The sequence below is a fragment of the Bidens hawaiensis genome, unplaced genomic scaffold, assembly GCF_021521415.1.
Source record: "Bidens hawaiensis isolate Kalapana, Puna unplaced genomic scaffold, B.hawaiensis_p1.1 tig00033264_1, whole genome shotgun sequence".
Taxonomy (NCBI): Eukaryota; Viridiplantae; Streptophyta; class Magnoliopsida; order Asterales; family Asteraceae; genus Bidens; species Bidens hawaiensis.
Window position 1 is genome coordinate 7,940 of NW_027495705.1, and position 24,648 is coordinate 32,587.

The 24,648-nt window shown below is 38.3% G+C and overlaps 1 pseudogene; it reads right to left on the bottom strand.

Moving 5' to 3' along the window:
* On the bottom strand, positions 1-1,295 carry LOC143584719 (mitogen-activated protein kinase kinase kinase 18 pseudogene; annotated as a pseudogene).
* Between the last annotated feature and the right edge of the window lie 23,353 nt (positions 1,296-24,648).

Here is a 24,648-nt window from a genome sequence, read left to right on the forward strand (position 1 = left end):
CACGTAATGGTATTCTTTAAAAGAAATAAGAGGATTATAAACAAAAACAAACTCTTTTATTTACCAACCAATATACTATCATTAACTATGTGATCTAAATCAAAAACTCCTGATAAACTACAACACTCTAACATCATATAATCTTCATCTACAATTAAGCTTTCAATCTCTTCTACTACATCATCATCTACATTCATCTCCTCAATCCGATTACCCCTAACCGCGATCCACTCCTCTTCGTCGTCCCAATCCGGCAAACCCGAAGAACTAGCTTCCCCCAACTGCCTGATCCTCTCCACCGGACCATCACCGGAAAAACCCACCAATCTTTCCGCCGCCGGCGAATTTTCCGGCGTCTCTAAACATTCCCAAAACCCTTGATCCAAAGTACTCGTAGGCGAATTCCTCATCCCCGAACCACCCGAACTCAAATTCCGAACAAAAGGGTGTTGCAAAAGCTCTTTAACTGTCCACCTTTCTTTAACATCTTTTTTTAAACATTTTTCCAAAAAATCTTTACCATCCTCCGGCAAACATTCCGGCAGCTCCGGTAGGTCACCGGAGTATCCAATTCGGTATAAAACCGCCACCGGATCATCCATTTCCCGCCACGGGTTAAACCCGGTTGCCATTTCGATAACCGAACACCCGACCGCCCACACGTCAGCCGCAAACCCCTGCGATTCGCCCCGGGCCACCTCCGGCGACATAAAAACCGGTGTACCGGAAAATTCAAAATTATTATTATTATTATCTCTTTTTCCCGCCAATTTAGCACAGCCCAAATCAGCAATCTTGACACCATCTTCACATAACAATAAATTCCGGCACTTAATATCACAATGCACTATATTATTACGATGAAGGTAATCCAATCCGAGTAATACTTGATAAGTATACGATCGGATTAAAGATTGATGTAATGATCCACCGGATTTCTTGATGACGTCATGAACTGAACCTCCGGTGGCATACTCCATGAAGAGATTATACGTGGGTCTGTTGTGATGGTGATTAATATCAAAACCCATGTATTTGATTACGTGTTTGGAGGTTAGTTGTGACAGAATGTGTTGTTCTTTTTGTAAGAGTTGAGAGGTTGAGAGGTCGGTGGATTTGACGGCGAGAAGGTCGCCGGAGACGGTGGTGGCGACGGAGACGGTGGCGGTGGAGCCACGGCCGATGGTTGGGCCCCTTGTCCAGTTCATTGTAGTGAGAGAGATGAGAGAATGTTAAAGAGTGTGTGTGTATGATTTGGATTTGGGATTTAAGAGATGTGTTGTGCGTTTATATATACGTGTGTTATAACATAGACACATGATACAACGAGGTTTGATTTTTATAAGTTTATTGACGGTTGTGGTCTTTTATCTGTTTTTATGTTTTGATATTTTTTAATAATAAATTAGATTGACCAAGATATATCAAACCTGTGCTCCTGTATAGTGTAAGATTTGTTGCATACTAAAAAATAAAAATGGATTATGTGTATATATATTGTATTATGTGTTTAGCTACACACTATCACTCACCTAAATATAAACAAGTGTATATATGTATCTTATACGAGCAGTGTTGAAAAAATCGCTAGTTGGGCGGTGGAGTGGGGACTAGCGATTAATCGGGATTAATCGGATCGGACTTTAATGCATAATTTTCAGTTTTATGCATACACGCACACATTTTTATATGTAATTTTCAGTTTTATACATACATAACACATATTTTGTCTGGAAGCACGCTTGAATCCGCTAGTTTTTGTTCACATTTTTATATGTAATTTTCAGTTTTATACATACACAACACATATTTTGGCTGGAATCACGCTTGAATCCGCTAATTTTTGTTAAAGTTTCACGCGGAACCACTGATTCTGGTCGGAATCTCGCCGAAAACGCTGATTTTGGTCGGAATCTTGCAGGAAACCGCCGATTTTGGCCGGATTTGACCATTGACTGATTAATTGGCCGACTAGCCCAAAATTAATCAGTGAAGTGGGGATTAACGATTAATCGGGGATTAATCGTTGACTAGTCGGGATTTTTGCAACACTTAATACGAAGGGTCAAGTTATTCAACAACGAAGCACAAAAATGAGAAGAATAAAAAAAAATTTAGCCACATAAAAAATTTACAAATAAATATATCATAACTTAAAATTTAATAAAAAAACGAAAAAAGTAAAAACTCAAAAATGTTTCCATTGTCTTTCTCGTTCTAAAAAAAAACAATGGTAAGTGAAAAATTCGGTTGTGTCTTTTTGTTTATCATTGTGTTTTTTGTTTGTTTTCGTATTTGATTGTGTCTTTTTTTTTTTTACATTATGTCTTTTTTTACTTTATATTGTGTTATAGGATAAGGTTCAAATAAAAAACAATTGTTTTGTAAGAATTGTGAGAATGCTTTAAAATAAAGTACACCACTTAAATATGACACTATAACATGTAAATAGAAAACTATATAACTTTTAGAAATTATCAATCTTAACTATTAGATCATAAATCCAATGGTGTACATATATTCTTATGCTTCTCACAAAATTAGTGTTTTTTTTACATTAACTCTACCCTTGTGTTATATTACTAAACAGTGGGACTATATTTTGTTCGACATTGTGTTATATTTTGCGATCTATTGTGTCTTTTTTATTTATCATTGTGTCTTTTGTTCATTTTCATCATTTTGTCTTTGATCTCGGCATTGTGTCTTTTCGTCATTTTTAAAATTTTTTTTTAACGGGAATGATGGCGGAAACATTTTAGTTTTTTTTTGTTTTTTATTTATATTTTGAATAATGATTTTTTTATTATATTTTTTGAATTTATTTTTAAGAGGTTTTTTGCGTTGTCACAAATTCTTTTCACATTTCTCATTTTTGTCTCCATTTGTACTTTAACTTTACCCTCTTATAAAAAATAAATTCTATACTTGTATTATAGAAAGGTTACACCTTACCTAATAAGCATCATATTGAAAGTTTTTTATATTAAAGCTGTATTATTGTTAACTTAAGTATTTGTTAAATTCCCTTATAAATTTGGAAAAGTATATATTATATGATAACGTTGAGTTTACAGTTATGCATTAAAAAAAGTTAGAAATATTAGATTTTGATAAACTAAATTATGAACCTCTATACTATGAATTTAAATGGCGACAGTATTAACTTTTTTTATAGTTGTCATAAACAGTCTAAATGCATATGCATCGTATATTTATACTTTAAGTTCAACTCCATTCACTCGCAATGATGCTTACGACTAAATGAGGAGATGCGCAAGCGAAATCAAGTGTGAATCAAATATAAGTCAAGTATAGATTTATAATTATTATGCTACCATATTGTTCTTAGCAACGAAATCAAAATTTAGGACTGTAAGTGACAAGACTGTTAGTATGGATTATTATTGGTCAATGGGTTATAACTTGAGTTATTAAAATTCAGTTTTTTTAAAAAATTAAGACGCCAGCATGAGTTAATTGTTTTTCGTTACAAAAACTATTGTTTATGTCATTGGGCATATATTATGGTATAAATGAAACCTGATTAAAGTTTGGTGGCCATAAAATTAGTTTAAAATATATGTGACATCAACAAAAATATAGATTAATGTTTGGTGGCAATAAAATTGGTCTAAAATCTAATACCCAAACACATTTGCTTGTTATAATTGTACAAAAAAAACTTAATAAAACAAAAATCAACCTGACATCACGCTTTGTTATGAAAAAAATAAAATAAAACATTACTTGTTGGCTAAAGATAAAACCTTAGTTATAACAACTTTAGGTGGGAGGGTTCTAAACTTCTAATGAACGTAATATCCTCTTTAGTCAAGCCAAACTTGCTTAACGAAACGTAAAAAATAAAATTAAACCTTGCAATTACATACCGTCAAACCAGAAAAATTCATTCATTCTTAAGCTCAAAATGCTTTCATTTTTTCTTTTTAATTTATTCATCAACATAAAAATCTATTGATTATAAATATAAGGGAGAGATCATGCGAGAAACAATATTATAACGAGTAGTCAATTTCAACCATCAATTATATCTAATCAGTGGTACATAATGATAACGACAAAGTTGTAAGAAATAGAAAAATGATGTATAAGATTTATAAGATGTAATGGTAGTTTGGTTCTCTATGGGTAGTTGTATGAAACCATTAATTCTCAATTCTCGTAATTACTCTTACACCTTGTTCTTGAGTTTTTTAACCAAGGAAAGAAAAGGAAATGAGAGGGAAGGATAAGAAAGGAAATGGAAGCGAAGGAAATTTTTTTTAATTATGTGTATTCTTGAGTTGCAAGGAAATTAGAGGAAAGGAAATGATAACTATTTATCCTTAGTAATCAGCCCATTTTTTAGAGGATAATTTATTGGGAAAAACATTAATTTAATCCTTCATAACCTCTCATACTCATTTCCTTTCCATCATAAAAAAAACTCAAGAACACCCATTTTTTAACTATCATTGGTTTTCCTTTCTTTTACCTCATTTAAAAAAACTCAAAAACAGGGCGTTAAAGTTAGTCTCCATATCTATTCTTATAGAAAATATAAATTTGTAGAAAAAATGAATTTTGTAGAAAACATCTTCTAAGAATAACTTTAATGGAATATCTTTGTGATCAAATTTTTTACATTCACGGTTTGATAATGTTCAACTAAATTATTTTTTACCAACGTATCAAAAATATATATGTAGGTGAATGGTAATATATTCACATAACACAAGTAACATAATAATCTAAACATAACTCACATTCACTTATTCAGATTCTTGGTTATTTTTAGTTTTATCTGCACGTAATTCATATTCACCAACACATAACACATAACGCAATTCATAATTTAATTCTTGGTAATATATTATTTTTAATTTTAACATTGTCAACAGCTTAGAAATTAAATTTTATATAATCTTATTATCCTATGTGTTTTATTAACATTTGTTTATTTCACGAAAAAAACAAATGTTTAAATGTTACAAGTTTTGGACAACCATCCAACAACGGTAATTTTCATTGTCGACCATGCAACATGCTCATGTGCATCAAATCTAGATAAATACCATTCTGAAAAATACATGTGAATATGACCAAAATATCTTACAATCATTGCTATCCAAAACCTATATTAGTTTCATATTGTTTAAGATGTTTTGTTTCTTTGAAAAAGTGAAACGACTTTTTATATTTAAGATAATATTTTTATGTTTTAAAGTACGTTTTAAGTTTTTGTGGATTAGTATTGTTTTAAAGTCTTAGTATACGGCGTTTTGATTTTCACAAATATTAGTTTATATTGCTTTATAAGATAATATAATATATTTAGGGGATGTTTGGGATTTCTTAATTTCATCAACTTATAACTTATAAACTTTTTGAAAAGTTAATAAGGTGTATAAGGTATTTGGCAAACCATAAGGCCTTATGAATTTTAACTCATGAAGAAAGCAAAAATAAGGGATTTTGAAAAGTTAATAATACGTAACTTAATAACTTAATGGGTTTGATTTACTTATTACACACCTTTAACCCTCAAAACTTATTACACTTCTTTTAAAAAAGATTATCATTGTTAGTCATTTTGGTTTTTCCCAACACATAAGCTAATCCAAACAATTTTTTAAAAACGTCTTTTGAAAGATTCATAAGTTCTTTTTTACAAAAAGTCTATTTCCACTTAAATAAGTAATCCCAAACACACCCTTATTTAAACTTTGAATACTGTTTATTTAAGTATTTGTATAAATTGTTTCAATCATTTTCTTTTAAACGCTATTATTCTTAAAAACAGAAATCCTTATATCAAATTAATATCAGTACTAAAGATTTTATGTTTTTAGTAACAGTCGTGTGTTATTAGTAAGAAAAGTTAATTAAATAATTTTTAAACGTTATATACAAGGAATGCTTTTAGATATTTATGTCGTACTTTTCTAGATTAATATTAGGGGTGTGTGCGGTTTTTGAAGTTTTTGAAACCGTTCAGTTTTGGTTTTCTTTTTGGTTTCGGTTTTTTCGGTTTTTACCATTTGAGCTTGAAACTTTTAGGCTAAAAAAAATTGGCAAAAAATAATGAAAGTTATAAATAATTTTGTTAAATGTAAAATAATAGAATATTATGTATTTGATAAAAAATACTGAAGTTACATATTTATTAATTTCTAATAAATTACCTAATATAAAATATAAAAAAACAAAAAATTAGGTATTCGGTTTTGTTCGTATTTTCGGCTTTTTTTACATGCAAAACCAAAACCAGACTGTTAGTGCAGTTTTAACAAAACATAAACCAAACCGTCATTTTTTGTTTCGGTTCGATTTTTCGGTTTGGATTGGTTTTTTTGGTTTTTTGCCCACCCCTAATTTATACTAAAGATGGAGTCATCTTCTAATATTTAATGAAGAGGGTAACTACAAATGTTGTATATGAAGAAATTTTTTACAGATTAATGAAAATTTACCATTTAATTCTTTTCTGTTTTTTTTTATTTTATGAATAATATATTTTATTCATCGTTGTAATACATATTCATATTCATATTCATTCATTTAATACCAAATTAGTATAAGTATTTCACATTGTGTTGTTCTTTTATTAATATAGTTTATCCGACCCGTGTATACACGGGTATTTAACCTAGTTTATATATATGGGCTAATATGCCCCTGAAGCTAAACGTTCAAAGTAAGTGTAGCTTGGTGAAAAGTGTAGCATATCGAGTAGCCAAAAAAAAACTAGTAAAAGTTTTACCGTAAAACGTGATCAATTTGAATTGTATAGTTGAAGCGCAATAATTAGACTTAGTGCAATTACTATATCCTTAATAAAGTGATACAAAAATGGACAAAAGCTTGAAATGACTGAGATTGGTGTATTATATAATATCATCTAAGTACAGATGCTTTCAAAAATGAAGAGCATCACATTTTAAGGAAGCATGTACGTAAAAAGATAACACTTTTATGTAGTAATAGTATCATTCACACACGACAATATACATAACAAGTGACATAATTCATAAAACAAACAATAAAGAGGGGTCAAAGACACCCTAAAAAGTTCGAACGCAACAAGGGGAATAGAAAAGCTTAGAAAACCAATCTAGGGTTTGCGTAGAACCATAAATAACCTGTTTTAGCAAGCATACATGATGACAACAAATTGGGACAACATGAAAAAAAATATTGTTAACACCAACTCGTCGAATATTACACCTCAGATCAACACTAGTGGTATTGACCTGACACTAGTGGTCTTATTCAAGCATCACGTTTCCCCTCTCTATCTCACTAGTGATGGGTGAGTAAGAGTATTCATGGTGACCATTAACCTATCAAAAGCTTTCTCTCACTTTACACACACACACGTATGCATATGTTTTGTATTTTACTAATATAAATAAATTGAATGGTGGAGAATGGATTATAACATAGGTTGAATGATGGAGGAAAAACTGAGGTGACGCTGAGGTGATGAATGGTAAAAGATGTAGTATAACACATAGGATCGCTATTAGGATTGCTAGGTATGTGATTGAACTCGGGTAGCTTATGTGAGTACCCTATAGAAAAATGATGTTGTTCTCATAACATGTTTGATTTTAATTTCATTTTTGTGGTTGACCTCAATTCGGTACTGTGTTACTTCTTAATCTTCGTCTCGGTTATATAATTCATGTTCTAATTTCGTTTTGTTTTCATTTTCATCTTCACTATTTAGGTCATTTAAACCCAACTACGTTGTCAGTTACGTATTACACAATCGTCATCGATTCATTAACAATCACAAAATATGTTGATTATTCTCTAGGAGGAGGTGAATTGAGCATGCTTTTGAGTTTTGAAAGTTTACTTGAATAGATGGTTGAAGATTATATTCGGTATTTTTTAAACCAAAATGATGTCATCTATAATTTGGCACAAAATGCACAAATACCCTTGTAATCAACTCTTATGTAATTTATAAATATAATTTGTATGATATATCACTTCGACTGTCTTAACTAAGAGTAGTACATTAATTTGACGTGTCATGAAAGATGTCATGCTGACTAGTTAAAACTTATAACCTGAATACCTGATAGCTCACTTATTTACTTTTTTTCAATATAATACAAGTTTGAATATCTTCAATTAATAAAAAATCTGAAAATGTTAAACGAGGAATTATTCTCGTTCCGTCCAATGATGGCATGCATTTATAGTACACACTGTATAAAAATAAATAAATATAATAAGAATATAATAATATTAAATAAGAACAAGGGATGAGTTGGAAATAGATATTGTACCGCGTGGCAAAAGGTTATGGGTTGACAACTCCGATTGATAAAAATAAAATAAAATAACTAAATAAGAAGAAAAACAATTTTTTGTTCACATGAAGAAAACACGTGACAGCATGTGTCCGTTAACGCGTATGTATGCTTCTGTGGGAAATTGGCGATGCGTCGCTGTTTAACTTTAAAAATAGTCATGAACCACTCTTTCTAATTTTGGTTTTACATTTATATTTTCATAAATATTACTGTATTTATATACACGTGGATACTGCTTTGAAAGTCATGGGAACTTAGGGTGTACAACAAACGTGAAATTAAATCTTTCATAGTAAATATTTCTTTCTTAAAAAGTCAATTTGTAACAAATACAAATACAAATACAAGAAGAATATATACGCATAATTTGTATCATGATAACCTATAAGCCTCGATGTCATCAAATCATTTGTATCAAAAGCTTTAGTTAACCAAACAATTATGACCCAGGGGTTACTTAGAGTTATGGTAACTCCAGACTAGCAATCTAGCCTGACTTTAATGTGTCATGGTCATTAACTTATGCATTATCACCACACGTCACATATCAACAGTAAAATATCAAACATCTAATACTAGCAACCATTTAGTACCACCTCGATGATGATGTTTCACAGGCTCTACAATACATACACCAATGAACAATACAAACATTATTAGCAAATACTAATATATTCTGAGAAGGACATTGAATAAACTCTCAACCCCCCAAATCCCCAACCCCCACCCACCACGCACACACACTTGCATTGAAGTGTGATCAAAGGAAGAACCTCTCATTGTAGCGAAGCAAACGAATTATCTAACATTGCGATCTCCAGCATGCAACATCTAGAGATATCGTAATATGTTAACTTCCTTACTTTCAAAATTGGTATGGAGCTTTGAAAATGTAAGACAATATGCTACAAAGCCATTTGTTCAAAAATCTCGATAATTCATTTGTTCAACCATCTGAAAACAACAAGGTTTCTTTTGCCTGTGACACTAAGTGAGTAAGTGTATTTTACGTTCTTTTTTATCTTGGCCGTTTTATCGAATTTTAAATATTTACTACATGTTAAAAATTTATACAAAAAGCAAGTAGAAAATTATGTGCAATGTTCTCATATAGCATAAGCGGATCATCTGACACCGATTAGAATTATGTATTATATTATATATGGTACTTGTTTGTGTAATTTATGCACGTCTTAGAAACGTTAGTAACAACAATTGTTTAAATATTATCAAGAACTGATACCATTCCAATTTTCCAAATTGTTTCATGAATCATCACTTTCTATCGCATAAGCAAAATATTGGAGTAATATATATGTAAAAATAAAAATAATACATGTTTTATTCTGAATAGGGAGATGGGATAGTTTTAAATTTATCATTCAGACTAAATTTTATAATTAATAACCTCTAGTAATATAAATATCAAAGTTCGAGAAGGTGATATCACCTACTTCTACATCTCACGCACGTCATTGCATGCGAGATTATCTCCGAACTATCATGGATATGTGTTAACATATAATAATATTATTCGACTTGACAAATCAGAAAAGACGATTGGTCAAAATGGCAAATCAAGTCATTATAATTTTGGCCTTTTCTTTTGAAAAAAAGAAAAAAAAAATATGAAAGCTTCCAGTTTGAGTGTCAACGAGGGTTGACCGTTAAGTTTTTCATGTAAAACATTATTTAAACTAGTTTTTTTAAGGTCAAACTATATTAGGATATTGTGAACAAATTTGTAACAAGATTAACTTAAAATAAGAAACCGATGCATATGTACAGGGTGTGTTTATTGTTTGATTTCAAACCAATTAAATTATTTGGAATCAAAACTAAATTACATGCTTTGTATTCGGTTGGTTTTAAATCGAAACGAATTAGTTTTTTATTTTTGGTTTCAAAACATCTAGCCCATGATACCGAATTAGTGATCAATGGCATAAAGTTATTGATTATGTGTTAATACTTAATAGTGTCTAGGCATATAGTCAGTGTAATATTAATGAGTAATTGTTTTTTTTTTTAATAAAAGTGTAAAACAAAAAGATAGATTATATATTTTGAAATGGGGAGGGTAATGCTTTAATAAACAATAACGGGTTTTAATTTTCTTGTATATTTTATATAACATATGGCATATATCCTATAAAACGTGTTTTGAAATGCTATTAGTTAATTATATAAATAGAGTGACTCCGCTTACAGACTTTAATTTATTGGCGTTCATATTTGTGAGAAATCATAAAGTTGACCTTCTAGAAAGTTAACGACTTAATGTTGAATTGGTGGTTAGGCATTATTGCCTAGTGGAGATGGATATGATCGCGTGGTTCTGCTGGTACTATACTCCAGTGGTCCGTGAGTGATCCTAAATTTGCCGTTCAAAAAAAAAAATGTTAAATGGGTCAACAAGTTACAAGGACGTTAACCGTTAACACGAAATGAAACAAATAAGAAGGATCCAAACCAAGAACAAGAAACTTATTGTAAAAGTGTGGAATGGATTTATAATCCTTTTGTTATCATTATGTTATCTGGTTTTGCTTAAATTGGGCTAGTAACTTTATAATTATGTAATATGTCCATATTTAAATCAAGGAAAAGTAAGGGATAAAAGATGACAAAGGTTTATGTGGTTATGTTTAGTCATTTAAGAACGGTTTTAAGCTTAAATTGCTCAAAATTGATCTGACAAACTAACAAACTAATCAAAAAAAACTTTTAAAGTAAGCTACACGAGATTCACTTGTAATGCCTAAATCGAACATAGTTTAACAAGCTTGTACTCAAGGTTCGTTTTTTAAGCTTATTTTTTTACGTAATGTTTTTTTTTCTTTTTCAAAAACGTCTATTTTAATTTTGTGCAGACAATTTTCTTTTTTTCTTTCTTTTTTCAAAAACGTGCATTCTAATCTTTTAAAAATAATTACTTTTATCAAAAGAAAATACTATAAATATGAGAGGTTATCTTTAGTATAACCCTATTTTTAAACTTTGTCTAAAAACATATTTAATCTATCCTTCTTATTTTATCGTGATTTTAAAATGTGTTTACAAAGAAAGGTGGTTTATTTTCCGATTTACTCAAAATATTATTTTATGAAATTAACATTGATCGAAATGGCTAATGGTCGTAAACTGTGTGTGGCCACTTGTTTCTTTATTTTCAGAGTAAGTTATCCATTTAATATACTTCTTGAAAACATCATGGATCTAGAACGGAAAACGGATATGAATTTCAAAGCAATCGTAATGATTGTAATCGAGTGAATATCTAGCTAGATAAAACTAAATAAAAATGTTAATATAAACATATTGGGTTATTTTACCCGACTAAATGAGATTAATAATATTGTTATTATTGTAAAAAACGAAGATGTGATTCTCGATTTGGTTGACGTAACTAGGGGTGCAAACTTCACATACAACATGAATTTAACATAAAACTTGTAAATTTTGATTTAATCTGAACAAGCTAGGGTTTATGTAATCAAGTATGTCACAATTTTCGTGTTGCTTGAGTTCATGTTTTGAGTCGACCAACATACGGACACGACTCATTAACTCATTCAACACCGATAAGTTGTGTGTGTGTGTGTTTTTTTTTTTTTGGGGGGGGGGGTATGTTAACGACCAAATATTGTTATCGAAAAGAGAGTAGCAAAGGGTTATTCTTTTAAGTTACATACACCCAATCGAATATATAACACACTATATTACCTATACTCAAAATGAGAACACACACCATGTCTATCATTCCAACCCTCCATTTGACTTTATTCTTGACCCATAGGAATGAGAGACGTTTAATAATTTGATGTCTTCTTATATTCTACATCGACACTCTTGTCTTGTTGAATAGTGATTTAATTCTTACTTTCCACAAACACTAGCACGTAAGTATAATTGCTTGTATTACCTTCTTTTTACCTTTTTCGGCTAGTATGAATGAGTATTCTTTGAGAAGGTCTCGTACCTCACAAGCATACATCGGTGGAATTTGATCCCAATTACTAATATATATAAAATAGAAGTTTGGTAACGATGAAACCTAATTGGTCCATTTGACAGTATGTCATTGGGCCAAGTTTTTATAATTTTTTTTTGTTTTGCTTTGATAATTATATTTTCAATTATTTTTGTTACGTTTTTTATTTGTTTTATTTTAGTTTTGATACCGACATACCGTAACGAACGTGACATAAATTGACCTAATCTGCGTAGACTTACCGTATTTTATTATAGTTTCAGTATCGTAATGACCATAGCGAAAACCAACCAATGCAAATCCCTTTTTTTAGTTATGGTTTCATAATGAACGTGAAAAAAAATGACCGAATTTGCATAAAATCATCGCTAGAGATCCACAACGCTCGGGTTTTACCAACGCTTGAGTTTTCCAACCGACGCCACCTCATTGGTCTATCTCAATATTTATAACTTTTTTGTTTTAGTTCCCATACACTAACACACATAACAGGAACATGAACATATTGAATCGCGTCAACCTAGCGCTGCAAGCCTGCAACACTCGGTACTGGTAATGTTTGGGTTTTACCAATGTTTAGATTTATCGACTAGCACGGCGCAACGCGCCAGGTAAAAAATTAGTTGCCAATAAAGTAATAAACTACCAAACGACCAAAGCCAAATTACAAGTGACCAAAAATGTTTCACCATTTCAAGTGTATCTTCACATAACGGGCAAATATTCGTTATTCTAACACACTGTGCCTTTGTAAAGCATCTGATGTTTGTATATTGCCCATTTCTACTTTTCATTCGAATATATATATAAGCGATAAGTAATAAATAAATACACAAAATAATATATCGAGTAAAAAATGTAAAATAAACTTACTTGTCCTTTTATTATGATTTGTAAATTTGAATGTTTAACCGGCAAGCAAAATGCCAATCATTTGTAAAGATATCCATCCACACATCACATTATCCCTTTACAGTTTACACCCATCTTTTACTTTTTAAAAACACAGAGATCGATCCATCCCCCACACACCAAACACTTTCCTTTTCTATATTATTTAACATTATCTTATTAATTTTTATAATACAAAACACCAATATTTCAGTCTGAATGTGGCTGGGACAAAAGAAAAGAACAAAAGTATACAGCAAAACTTAACCATGCAGCTACCAGAATCTGATACCCACACAACAGTGTTTAACTTTGGTACTCTTCATCTACAGTTGGACAACATTAATTAATATTATTATATTAGTTGTTTCCAAAGTGAGTACTTGCATCTAAAGCTACCCTTGCACAAGTGCCATTTCAAGGCCTATGAAAACCGACATCTCATTAGTTGTCTTGTTTACTGTGACTTACTGTGTGCTCAAATTCTGTCTTTAAAGGATCAACTATGGTACTATTACTATACAGAAAATTGGTCCTCCTTTTTATTTAAAATAAAGTAAAAGATATTTTCTTAGTATGTTGAAAATTGTAGTATAAGATATAATGATATATATCTTTTACAAAACAAATTATAATTAATAGATTATGAGTAAATATTAACAAGACAAGACTTCAAACGACTATTAATATTAAACGAACCAAAAGTTTTGGTGAGTCCGTGTTTTTAATACAAAAAATGAAACATAGTAGTTTTTACCTACGTCTCATGAAACTATTTCTCAGGGTATAACGACAATAACGAGTTGTTACACTGGAAGAGATGACCAATGTGTCTTAACTTACACACGAAAGAGTGTTTAAAATTTGTTAGAATTTTAGTAAGTGGCTCTCAAAATAAGGTTTATGGTCGGTATTCTAAGATCGTGTATTCTTACAATCAAGTTCTCCTTGAGTTACTAGAACTAAGGTGGTACCTTGGATTCTAGTCATGCCAATATCCAGTTATTTAATCAATGCAAAACCAAATTGCATTAAACGTTTTTCATAACTAGTATTTCGACCCCCCGCGTTGCAGGGGGTTGTGAAACCATAGGCGAAGTTTAGACGTTTATGGAAATATCCGTAATCGTATAACAAAAACTAACCAACCACATCAAAGGATAGTAAACATGAGTTCGAGCACCAAACTTCATTAAACAAAATGAATCAAAATTCCACATAAAAGTCTAAAACAAAATAAATGCAAACTTATATTTACCATATCCAAATCTCAATTTGTAAAATAAAATGATCAAAATAAAAGTCTCTCAAACCTCCACATTCACTCACTCAATGAAGGTCCAGCACCACCATCATCACCCGAACTCAGCGGTTTCCAATCTAATCTCGTCCAACTGTCAGAGATTTCCATTTAGTTACATAACTTGGTATTTCAATTGCTACAAAGGAATATCTCTCACGAAGCCACCCAATGACCCAAAAACAAAATAGTAAAGCCAGCATATAATCAAACATCATTATATATCAAAAGCAAGATCATATACTAAGGCCAAATGCTAAAATAAAAAACACAAAATTACAAACCTTACAGATTGATAGATTATATGAAACCATAAATAACAACATACCAGCATAAATGAATGTCTTGACGGATCAATGTCAGTCATATTATCAAGTGTTGAAGAGGTAGGTCCCAGCAGAGCCCAGTTGGTCCCGCAAGACTCACCTTAAACAGGGACGTCTGCGCAGAGACCAACTGGATCCGCAGGACCAACCATGCTCAGAGACGTGACGTCCTTACGCGCAGTACGCAAGCTGGTCCCGCAGGAAATGCCTCCCAATGGTGAAGGACTCCGCCTGTCCCCGCAGCCTCGGATACAAGCCATTAGGGAAGGCCACCCACGCAGCATGGCTACACGCACAAGGCACTTAGCTCTCGATCATTCAGTGTCACCTGAAGGAATGAGCCAAGCCGGGAGCAATCCCGCACAGAGGCGGGAGGGGGAATACTCCCGCCCAAATAAGCCAGTCCGTATACTGAAGGACCTTTTACTGTACCTGACGAGGTATGGGCGAAAGATCTGATCAGAGATACGACAGCTCACTGATACAGTATGGCGAGCAGCATGCTCCTGTACTGTATCACTATTAGCCGCTGCCTACTCACCAACTACTGTCATACCACGTGCGTAGCCGGCAGTTGGTGGAAAGGGAACAGTATACAGCAGGCCTGGTCACCATCAGCCGCTGCCTACCCACCAACTACCAGCAGGGCACGTGCGTAGGCTACTGTTGATGAACAGGAACACTGTTGCAGCCGGCCATACCTCCTTGGAAACCTACCTTCGGCTATAAATACCCCAAATGGTATGATCATCTGGACACAACATATCTTACTACATTATTATTGTATTATACCTGATATCTGCTCTAGCAATCTCTTAATATACTTTCATATTTAAAGAGCAATCTAGTCTGATTCTCACGCCGGAGGGTGGTCACAAGGAGGAACCCCCCCCTTCTCAGTGACGAGCTCACGGTGTCTGTTTTGCAGGTTATCAGAAGAACCATCTTCTAAGGGTCTAACCCCTCGTGGGAAACAGCTATCCAACCCCCAGATTACCAGTAATCTGCCCGGGGTCGGTTAGTGTTTCTTCATTGGCGCCATCCGTGCATACAGCTAGAACTTTATTTTTCTCCAGTTTTTTCAAACTTCTACAAAGATGGTTAGAGAAATTCCGGTAACCATAACCCCTGCTACTAGGGGGAATACCGGCAACACAGTTTTTACGAACACTACCCCGGCTACCGAAGCCGGGGCAAGTGAAGTAAATTTTACGAACACTACCCCACTTACCAAAGCTGGGGCAAGTGCAGTAAATGATCGCCTACTGGGATCCACTGATACCCAGGTTGAGAAACGAAGACTCCCCCGCCAAACTCTCGATGAAGTCAAGGCATGGGCGGAGGCACGACAAAAGGAATTCCAGGCTGAATTGGACGAACGCTTGCGTTCCGTACAACAGGCCGACGAATTCGAATACTGGGAGGATGACTCGGAGGAATCCGACTCCGACGCGAACCCTCGCCATAGGGCAAAAGGGAAGCGTAAGGAAACGGAATCCCAACCGAAAAGGCATTTTGGACAAGCCTTCAAACCAAAAAGCACAGGTGGAAGTCCACGAGACTTCTCTAAAACGTTCAGACCAAACGTTGCAAATGCAGGAACGTCCAAATTTGCAAGGGACATTGCTGAAGCAATCGCCCCAAAGAGTGCCAAACAAATGCCCAACATAGGCACATATGACGGTATATCTGATCCAGACGATCATTTGAACAGGTTCATAGCAGGGGCAACTGTCAGCAATTGGACGGAACCCACGTGGTGTTACATGTTCCAAATGACGCTGGTTGGGGCTGCTAGAGCATGGTTCGATCGTCTGCCGGTCAACCACATCTACGACTGGGCAGACTTCCAACAGAAGTTTAGCCAACACTTCAGCCAGCAACGGAAGTATACCGAGGAGCAATGGACAATCCTCAAATGCATACGAGAGGAAGACGAATTTTTGCCAAACTTCATCACTCGCTTCAACTCAAAGAAGCTAAGTTTGGGCAATATCAGCGAAGATCTTGTTCGCGCTGCCTTCATCCAGGGCGCACATGACCCAGAGCTCATCCGCACCCTAACGGGTAAAGATGGCATGCCATCCACATGGGATGGCATCATGACAGCAGCAAAACGCTATGCGGAAACAGAGAAGCAACTGGGTAGAGATCTCCCACAGAGCACAAACCTCTACACCCAGAGGACGAGAGAAGACAACGTCCTCACCGCCCGACTAAATAAAAAACGAAAGCTAGGCATTTGGCAGTCAAGGGTAAACTTTGACACCTCATCCGGCTTGCAACATCGGTTGGGCGGAAGGGATAATGTACAGTCGCACCGGAACTCCAGATGGACGCCACTCACCAAAAGCGTCACTGAGATATTCGCCACTGAAGAGCTCCCATGGCCAAAGCCTCCAATAATCCGACATCGTCACGATGCTGATCGGAGCAAATACTGTGACTTTCGCAAGACAAAGGGCCACAACACTGAAGAATGCATAGATGTAAAAGATATGGTCGAAGCATTTGTCAGAGATGGGACGCTCGCGCACCTCGTGGCGTAATAAAGGCTGAGCAGGCGAGTGCGTATAGAACCCCAGCTGGGGGAAAACACGAATCAATTCCAGCTTCAAAATTGAGACTACATGCTGCGTAAAGAACGAGATCCCGAACCAGGTGCGTATCGGCTCGATGGCACTCCCATCCCAACAAGGGAGCTCATTTACACAGTTTGCATGTAAATCAATTCCAATTTGTAAAGAAAAGGCCAAGAGCCACTTCTAATGGAAATGATTCTCTTTAAGAATATCGAAGCTGATGATTTTACATTTATACTTTTCTGAACACTAATATGCCGGTTTTCACCGCATAATTACGTAAAGTCATTGCATGGGAAGGCGGTCCTACCCGCACGAACCCAATAACGTGACAAACCTTCACGCAGGTCAGTTGAAGGGGAAAAAGTTCAGCACCCAAAAATGAAAGTGCCGGTCTATCCGCATGAATCATTAAGGAAACTGAATAATAACCTATCAACAACCGCGCGTCGAACGGTTAAAACTATTCAACACTGGTGACGGCATTCACATTACGTGAAGTCGTTGCGTGGGAAGGCGGTCTTACCCGCACGAACCCAATAACGTGGCAAACCTTCACGCAGGTCAGTTGAAGGAGAAGAGTTCAATTATCCCATTAAATGAAAGTGCCGGTCTATCCGCATGAATCATGAAAGGAAAATGAACACTAACCTATCGACAACCGCGCGTCGAACGGTTCAAAACAAAATTCTTAAAAAGGATAAGGAAAACCTACACGCAGGTCAGATAAGGGTAAAGTTTTGCCATCCTACTAAGTGCAAGTGACGGTTCTACCCGCACAATCACGAAAGAGGAAGCAAAACTTCACACCTATTATCAACCACGTTCAAAGGTTAACTTATCCTCAAAAGGTAAGAAAAACCTACACGCAGGTTAGATAAAAGTTAAGTTTAGCCATCTTACCAAGTGCAAGTGACGGTTCTACCCGCACAATCACGAAGGAGGAAGCGAAACTTTAACCCACTATCAACCACGTTCAAAGGTTCTTATTCTAAACACTTGGAAAATTGCTAATTTAAACTAAGTATGCAAGTCATAAGTTTATAAAGCAAGGAACCCAAAGAAGGAAATAACAATCTTATACGCAAAAAGATTAATATTTCAAGAATATATTACAAGAATGGCCGGGTAACTACCCGCCTAAAAGAAAAAAATATATATATACAAGTCTATCTTAGCAATGGGAAGGGATCTTCAGGATCAAGCTTCAGGGCCGCTTCCACTTGGACCCGCTCCGTCAGAAGAACGGGGTGGTTCGAGGAACGCTTTGAGGACAGCTAACCCATCATCAGCAGCAGCTACTTCGTCCACCTTCTCCACCACTGGATGCGGGAAGGCGGCGTATTGGTTCAATGCTTGGTCATAAATGGCTTCGGTATCCACATTGAACAAAGGGAAGTTGGAAGGCGGGACGCCTTTCTCAACAAACCCTAGACCAAGCAAGAAGCCGGCCTTTTCCCCATCCTCATGAGAAGCGTTGAGGGCTGCGGTCATAGCATCATCGTAAGAGGTCTCTGAAAAGACCCGACGCACAACCTACAAAGAAAACACAAGTATTAGAACCTTTTCTTACAAAAGAAAAGCGGGAAGATAAATCTAAACATACCTGAGGCAACGCTTCTCGAAGAAGCCATTGGAGGGCAGCTTGAGCTTCGTTATGGGCGCGTTCGGCTTCGCTCTTGTTAAGGTTGGCAAGTAAAACTTCCTTTGCGGCAGCCTCTTCGACGCCCTTAAGCTTCCGCTGGGTCTGGTCAAGCACCCCCCTTTGGTCCAGGATTTCCTGGAGTTTCTTGGCATCTTCCATTGCCAAGGCATCATGAGCGCGTTGGAGAGCCTCTAATTTGGCCTTGAGCTCCTCAATCTCCACACGCAAAGGCTCAGCAACGGCTTCAGCCTTGGCAGCCCTCTCGGTTGCGTTTCGCGCAGTCTCCCTGGCCAGCCGAAGCTGTTCATTCACAGCTTGGGCAGCCTTGGAGCGGGCCTCGAGTCGCGCTTGAACTTCAACCTCGAGGGCCTTGAAGGCCTTCTCCTTGTCGGCGGCAGCTGCCGCCAGCTGTTGGTTCTCCTCCCGAAGAGCACGCGCCTCAGATATGTCCTTGGCGTGAGCTGCTTTCAACTTGTCATTTTCACGACAAAGCAGCTCGACGCGCGGCTGCATCCGGGCCTGGAGAACCCGAAGCTCATTAGTTAGCCTACCCTCCTGGTAGCTAACCATGGCTTCCCCCAACGCACCCGGAGGAGCAGCGTGGCGAGCCCAGTCCACGCACTCCACAGGTGTGCGAAGGGTTGTTCCTCGGCGTATGTTCCATCGAGGAACATACACTTCATTGGAATCCGACACTGCAAAAGAAACAAAAGCAGTAAGGAAAAAATGATACAAAACATAAGGGAAAAAGAAAGGAACCCTACGCACCTGTAGGGTCAATGACAGGCCGATAGCCGCCAAACCCATCACCTGAACCTAAAGGAAATCCATCCAACAGGTCAGGCAGACGGGAAGGTGGCAAAGATCGGCGTGAAGCCCTGCGCGTACCTGATGGTCCGGCCATCGGTGCCGGTGGCGCGGGCATGGTGGCAGCCGCAGTGGTCGCCGTTGTGGTCGCCGCCGTGGTCGCTGCCTTATAAGCAGCAGCAGTAACCGCCGGCTCTGTGAAGGATGCTGTAAAAATCGCACTCACAGCCGGCGGTGACGTCATCACTGCCGGAACAGTTGGCTCAAAGGAATGAGCAACTGGACCAGCGGATGCAGGCGCAGGCGCCTGGGTCGACGCCTCAGGAAGGCTGACCGAGCCTACCGTCATTGGCGGGGGGATACTCCCCTGCGCTTCACCCCGGAATGCGTCAACACCCACGCCTGCACAAAGAAGAAAGTGTTAGATAAATTTATAGTGATAAATCTGCAAAGACATTATGATTGTACTTACGGGTTTTCTTGACCCTGAACGTACGGACGGGCGGGGAGGAACCCGATGGAGCCGGCCTCTTGGTACCGGTCACCGTCGTCTTCGTTGGATCTCCGGAGGTAACGGTCGTAGCCTCCGGAGCAGTGATCTCCTCACCACCGGGCTTCCCCGCCACCTCTTCACTATCTGACTCCGAGTCAGAGAGAACCACTGGATCAGCTGTGGAGGCCTTCTCCTTCCCCTTCACGCCGGCAGCAGCTTTCTTCTTCCGCACAAGGGGAGGACCATCTGCGGATTCCTCAGAAGAAGACAGGATGTAAGGATTTCCAGCAACGGGTACAGCATTGAGGGGTTCAGGATAGAATATCTCCTTACCTGGCCGCCGGTGGCTCAGGATCTCTTGGCCCGGCGGATAGACCTCCACAAACCTATCCGCCGTTTGCTCCAGGATGGGCAACTCATTGTCGTCCAGAGCACGAGTGCCCACCCGGACGGGACTGTCAGCTTCCCGCGGGAACATGAGCGACTCCAAATTATTCCCCTCTGAAAGAAAAAGAAACAGTTAGAAAATTAACCAATATCAGCAAGAAAGACAAGACATACCATAAGGAATAGAGTTCAAACCGTATTCAAGAAGGATGGGAAACCGGGACGCATCCTTCCATACCCGGCTCATCCCCAGCAGCACCATCCCGGACTCCGCAAACCGGTAAACCGGAGATTGGACCCGGGATATCTTCGCGAACCATTCCGCCTCCTGGTAGCTGGAAGCGTGAAGGCTCGGAAGCGCTTGACCCTTCTTGAACTTCATAGCAATGGGGATGGCGCGGGCAGAGATGTAGAAGAACTCCCGCTTCCACGATCGGAGACTGCGCTCGGTCACGCAGATCTTCAAACCCTTGATACGGGTTGTCAGGGTGTACCACCCCTGGACGCACCTCCAAGTATAGAAGGTCATCAGGCGGTCCACGTAGGGCTCAATACCCAGAATCCGACACACCCACTCGAAGTGCCGGACCTTGGCAATCGCCATCGGATGCACCTCGGTCAGGTGCACCCCGTGCCTCTCCAGGACACGGTACACAAACTTTGTCAATGGGAACCTAAGGTTCCCATAAACAAAGAATGCAGCATATACCCCGATCTTGCCACTGGGGGCATCGTACACAGTCTGGTGGGATTCAGGAAACTCAGGCTCGAGAGACTCGAGCATGAACTTCCGGACGATGTACTGGTACTGATCGACAGGTAGAGCACACTGGCACTCGCCAGCAGTACTCCTATCATCGGCTACAGCTTCAGCATCATGAGAAGACATTTTTGCAGAAAGAAGAGTGATTTCGGGAAAATGCTTGCCTGAAAAAGGGGAGTATTTGCCGGAAATCACTAAGAAGAAGAAGAAGAGGTGAAAGTGTGGATTACAAAGAGGCCTCTCCCCCTTTATATACTAATCGCAATTAATGCGGTGAATTTAATGCGGAGGAGAGAGAAATCGAAGGTGCAATGAAACTATGACACGTGGCAAAAATCAGGCTGGCAACAGCCGTTGACAGGACGTGTGCCAGTAATTTCGCGGCCACGCGCCCGAAAAATCGTGCCCACGCGCCAGGAAAAGCGTCTGGAATGACCATGTTCTGTCACGTCACCATAACTTCCTGCACGTCCTGACACAGTCAGAAGAAACCGTCGCACGACGTTTCAGAGGTTTGGACTGTTCTGGTCTTTTCACCAACTCTTCGAATTTCAAAATTCAAAATTCGAAAATATTAAAAAATAAGCGGGAAAATACCCCTTACCCCTTGGCAAACAAGTAACCGTTAGACGGATGCGGGTACAGTGTAAAGGCAAAACCCTTCACATACCTAGCACCCGCAGGGAATTGAAGCCAAAGTAAACCTTGGCGAACAAGTAACCGTTAGACGGATGCGGGTACAGTGTAAAGGCAAAACCCTTCACATACATAGCACCCGCAGGGAATTGAAGCCAAGTAAACCTTGGCGAACAAGTAACCGTTAGACGGATGCGGGTACAGTGTAAAGGCAAAACCCTTCACATACCTAGCACCCGCAGGGAATTGAAGCCAAGTAAACCTTGGCGAACAAGTAACCGTAAGACGGATGCGGGTACAGTGTAAAGGCAAAACCCTTCACATACCTAGCACCCGCAGGGAATTGAAGCCAAATATTCCTCGGCAACCAAGTAACTATAAGACAGGTGCGGGTACAGTGTAAAGGCAAAACCCTTCACATACCTAGCACCTGCAGGGAATTGACGCTAGGAATACCTTGGAAGTAAAGTAACCGTAAGACGAGCGCTGGTACAGTGTTAAGGCAAAACCCTTCACATACCTAGCGCTCCGCTGGGAATTGAAACCAGGAAGGATCTTCTGGGCAATGCTTGCGGAAACGGAAATAACATCCCCGCATAGCGGGAACGTTGAGAACTACGTTGTTTAAAGCTCCAGGATGGAATTGGTGGTTTTAACATAATTGATCACTATGTTCAAAACTACCAAAACCTCATGGAGAATCCACACAACTGGGACTCAATGCTCCTGACTTGCGAGGAGGTTACAGACCTACCCGCATCATACCCAAAGACCAAGCAGGAAACTCGGGCATTTCTGCAAGTGACAAGGACTTCCGCGGAAAGAATCCCCATGGAAAACCTTACAAAACCCTTTTCAAAACCCTTTGCTCAAGTCCATAAGTTCACCTCACTTTATTAAACACGCATGAGAAGAACATTGGACTGGGGGGACTTGAAGAGGTAGGTCCCAGCAGAGCCCAGTTGGTCCCGCAAGACTCACCTTAAACAGGGACGTCTGCGCAGAGACCAACTGGATCCGCAGGACCAACCATGCTCAGAGACGTGACGTCCTTACGCGCAGTACGCAAGCTGGTCCCGCAGGAAATGCCTCCCAATGGTGAAGGACTCCGCCTGTCCCCGCAGCCTCGGATACAAGCCATTAGGGAAGGCCACCCACGCAGCATGGCTACACGCACAAGGCACTTAGCTCTCGATCATTCAGTGTCACCTGAAGGAATGAGCCAAGCTGGGAGCAATCCCGCACAGAGGCGGGAGAGGGAATACTCCCGCCCAAATAAGCCAGTCCGTATACTGAAGGACCTTTTACTGTACCTGACGAGGTATGGGCGAAAGATCTGATCAGAGATACGACAGCTCACTGATACAGTATGGCGAGCAGCATGCTCCTGTACTGTATCACTATTAGCCGCTGCCTACTCACCAACTACTGTCATACCACGTGCGTAGCCGGCAGTTGGTGGAAAGGGAACAGTATACAGCAGGCCTGGTCACCATCAGCCGCTGCCTACCCACCAACTACCAGCAGGGCACGTGCGTAGGCTACTGTTGATGAACAGGAACACTGTTGCAGCCGGCCATACCTCATTGGAAACCTACCTTCGGCTATAAATACCCCAAATGGTATGATCATCTGGACACAACATATCTTACTACATTATTATTGTATTATACCTGATATCTGCTCTAGCAATCTCTTAATATACTTTCATATTTAAAGAGCAATCTAGTCTGATTCTCACGCCGGAGGGTGGTCACAAGGAGGAACCCCCCCCCTTCTCAGTGACGAGCTCACGGTGTCTGTTTTGCAGGTTATCAGAAGAACCATCTTCCAAGGGTCTAACCCCTCGTGGGAAACAGCTATCCAACCCCCAGATTACCAGTAATCTGCCCGGGGTCGGTTAGTGTTTCTTCAAGTGTACTCTTCCCGTCTTCTAGAAGCTTCTTGCATTCCTTTTGATCTCCTTCCTCAATATTATACATGGCTAATTGGTTGTTTGCATCTTAATGTGTAGAAGACTAATAGCAAAGTCTACCATCTCAAAAGATTGATCTTAGTCTCAACTCTCAAAGTCGGTTATGAAATTGTGATATAGTGTTACTCCTACTCCATTGAGGTTTGTTTTTCCCCCTTTTTGCTTTAACTTGATATTCATCAACAAATTGAAGTATAAACTGATGCACAGAAAGCAAACAATTTTGAAGAAACACTAATCGGCCCCGGGCAGATTACGGATAACTTGGGGGTTAAATAGATGTTTCCCACGAGGGGTTAGACCCGGCAAAAATGGTTCTTCTGATAACCTGCAAAACAGACACCGTGAGCTCGTCACTGAGAAGGGGGGGATTCCTCCTTGTGACCACCCTCCGGCGTGAGAATCAGACTAGATTGCTCTTGAAAATAAATGTATATTAAGAGATTGCTAGAGCAGATATCAGGTATAATATGTAATACGAGATAGTATATGATGATAAGATGATCATACCATTTG